The sequence below is a fragment of the Pteropus vampyrus genome, unplaced genomic scaffold, assembly GCF_000151845.1.
Source record: "Pteropus vampyrus isolate Shadow unplaced genomic scaffold, Pvam_2.0 Scaffold196, whole genome shotgun sequence".
Taxonomy (NCBI): domain Eukaryota; kingdom Metazoa; phylum Chordata; class Mammalia; order Chiroptera; family Pteropodidae; genus Pteropus; species Pteropus vampyrus.
In genome coordinates, this window is record NW_011888977.1 from 806,047 (window position 1) to 809,739 (window position 3,693).

The following is a 3,693-nucleotide window of genomic DNA, read 5'->3' on the forward strand; positions in this document are numbered from 1 at the left end:
AGGTAGACTTCCATGATTTCTCTGTCTAGATATTCTCCACCGCACCCCTTTTGAAGGTTGTGATACTGTACCTGTGGCATGTCACTATTCTGTTAGAGCCTGACTCCCAAAGTAGACTGAGCTCTGCATGGCAAGAAAGAGATTTATTTTTGGTCACTGTTGTGTCCCCTTCACTGAGGACAGTGGGTCTCACATGATAATAGTTGCTCAGAAGGTATTTGTTGAATAAATAAATGAAAGGACCTATACTTTTCTTAATGAACTGGGTACCTTGTACTAGTAGCATGAGTGGATCACACTGCGGATCCATCCATTTCACTCTTTTGAATATTTAGGCTGTTTCCGGTCCTTTGGTGGTTTATGTCATGCTGCAATGAACATTTTCCATGCACATTCCTGTCCCCCTGCCTGGAGTTTCTGCAGGACAGACTTCTAGAAATGGACCTGTTGGGCTATCAGAGTCACCTTGGGTCTGGGACTGGAAATGAAGGGGCCAGTTCTTTTCTAGGCAGCAGGGCCCATAGCGAGTCCGCTGCTGGCATTTCTGCCATGGGCACAGAAAGAGCAGAGAAAGTGGGTGCACAACGGGACAGAGAAGCATGAAACAGGCCAAAAGGACTCAACCGTTATAAGTTCCAATTCTTGTCATTGTTGGTTAAATATGCGGCTTTTACATTCCTTCCTTGGGAAATGAGACGTGTGTGTGTGTGTGTGTGTGTGTGTGTGTGTGTGGTGTTCTATGATAAACCTTTGTACATATTCCAGAATGAAAAGATGATGCATTCTCTGTGGGTTGCAAAGTTATATTTACGCTAAATATAAGCCCGTCGGCATGAGCCCCTTGTTGGCCCTAACTGTGGGCTGGGCTCGGTCTCCGGGCCTGACTCTGGGTCACAGGTGGGAAGATGGGAGGTGACATGGGAAAGTGCATCTAATGGCTCGGGCCTGGTGCCAGACACTGTGCCCACAGCCTGAGATGCTGGTGAACACACCGGGGTGAGGAGGTGGGTGCTGCTGTGCAAAAGGGCCTGGGCTGGGAGCCCAGGGGGAGCAATACCAGAGTCTCAGCAGCTTCTGGGGTTTGCGACGCGGCTGGCAGCAGGCGGGTGTAGGAGAGCCTTTGTCGAGCCCTGCCCCTCCCAGAGTTCCTCCAGGGGCAACAGAAGCTCTAGCGACCCCCCTGAGTGGCCGAGGGGCATGTGGGATAATCCCTCTGCTTCACTGTCCTCCCGAATGCTGAGCCGTGGTTCAGGCCGGGAGCAGATGTGTGCCGTCACCACGTGTCCTCAGTGCCTAGCACAGTGCCGGACACATATGACCACTCAGAAAATGTGGACTGGATGCGAGCTGAAGGCCTCCCTGCCTCATCACTGACCTTTTTTTGACATGGAAGCATGATCGCATTACTGCCCTTTTCAAAGCCTTTCTTTCGGTGGCTCTCGTTGTCTTCAGCGCCAAATCCAGTTTCTTTACAATGGCCTATAAGGTCCTACTTGACCTGGCATCTGTTGCCCCTGCACCCTGCACCTATGTGCTGCAGGCATCCACACCACATCTGCCCACTGCCCTAGGCTCCAGACACTCGCCTCCAGGGTGGTCCTGAGTCATGTCCTCGGAGCCAGCCCTACAAGGTGACACACCCTCTCGGCCCTTCGGTATCCAGCTGAGGTCTGTGGTCCCAAGCCAGGGCCCTCAGCTCTGTCCTGAGCCCGGTTACCATTAGTCAGGACTACAGTAGGCAGCAACCCTGACTGCAATTTCAGAGGGAGCCCGACCCCTGAAAAATGATGGCGAGCACTTGTCCCCATGTCATTAATTCTCCTGTGACCGAGGCCTTTCCCCTAGGGTGGGTGTAGGGCCAGGGTGACTGATTGCACCTGCTCCGCCTGCGAGGACTTTGGCCAGTGGGAGGCGTTGACCGCATTGCCCAAGCGAATGGCCCCATGGAGATTAATGAGCCCTGAGCTGGGGGCTCTGGGCGGGCAAGGCCTGGAGGAAGCTGGGCCTGGCCGGCCGGCCGTGCTCCCCCAGCCCCTTCGAGGAATGGGGGTTCGGGTTCTGCCCCTTCGTCCAGGTTCCTAGGATCTCCCAGAAATGGCTGCCTCGGCCTCCTGCCTGAAACCTCAAACACAAATGATTTTCAATTTGCCTGGGAGTTTCAATCGCACAATCCAATGTTAAATAATAGATTAGATGCCTCAGGGAGAGAAACAGGATTTAAGAAGAAGAAATAAATAAAAGGAAAAGTAAAATTCAGCACATCGGCTTGGAGAATAAAACTGCATCGTTCCCTCCCGGTCTGCATTTGCCCGCCCTGCCCCATCCTGCTCGGCTGGCTGCTCTCCCTCGGGTCTGTGGGAATTGCCCTTCACGCACCCAGGTGTCCCCAGGAGCAGGTTCCAGGCGTCAACAGCCCTGGGCTCCACTCCCACCCTCCTGCTCCAGCCTCTATACCCCAAGGAGAGGCCTGGCTTGTAGCCCTGGCGACAACCACTTACCCAGGCTGATACGCGGACCTAGACACAGGCAGATACAGACAGTCACAGAGCACAGTCAGGCTGTCCCAGGTGACAGGCAGGATAGCGCGCAGGTGACAGAAGTGATCTGATGGGGTTGGGTGCAGACACAGGTGTAGGATGATGGTGTCTTCACATCCAAGAGGGGCTGTGTGTGTGTATAAGACATGACCTGTCTATAAGGTCTGGAATTGAGGTCATTTCTGTCCAATGACCTTTCCCTCTGCCCATCCTGGCCCCCCTCCGCCCCCATCACAGTCTGCCCTTGTCACCATGGAAAGCCATACCATGTCCAAGGTCACAGATTCCCAACTCCAACCTTCCTTCTGCCCATCAGCTCTTCTCCTCCTTACATCGGATAGACCCCATGGACCACCATTTCCCTGTCTCCTCCCTCTTTCTACCACACACGCCTAGGAGAAACCCAGCTCTGACCTTCTCTGTGCTGCATGAGAAGCAGGACAGCACATCGGTGGACACCAGGGCCAAACTGCCAGGGTTTGAATCCTGAAACATCCTCTTAATCGCTGTGTGAGTTCGGGCAAATCACTAACCTCTCTGTGTCTTAGTTTCCTCATCTATACAAAGTAGGGAGGATAATGATCACATCTCTTTTGTAGGGTTGTGATGAGGATTAAATAAGCGAATATATACAAAATGCTTGGAGCAGTCCCTGGTAAACCAGTAAATACCATAATTCTCATTATTGCTTTGGGAACCTAGGCGGGAGACAGAGGCGGCTTGGGCTCCGAAGAAGGAAAGCACTAGCGAGGAGGAAAAGGGTTCACTCAGCCGGCAGAGAGCACAGCAGTGTGAAGGGGAGGAACCCAGGGCCGATTCAGGATCGAGGGCTGGGAGAGAAGCTTGGCAGAGGAAAAGCTTGGAGTGACAGAGACGCGAGGCTCAGGTGTGACGTGGGAAGTGGCAGTGCCCTTAGATATGCCAGCAGAGGTGTGGGCTGGGCAGCGAGGCAGAGCCAGAGGTGCAAATTCGGAAGGCAGCCGCATATCAGTGTGAAACTGGCTGAGCTTGTCCGGGAAGTGTGTAGACAGGAGTATCTGTCCAGTTTAGAACGGGAGGTAGTGAAGACGCAGAAGCGCCCCATCTCTGTGGTGGCGGACCACAGTGGGTTCAAGAGTGAAAGGCTGGCAGAGGCTCAGGGCAGTGGGACCAGTTC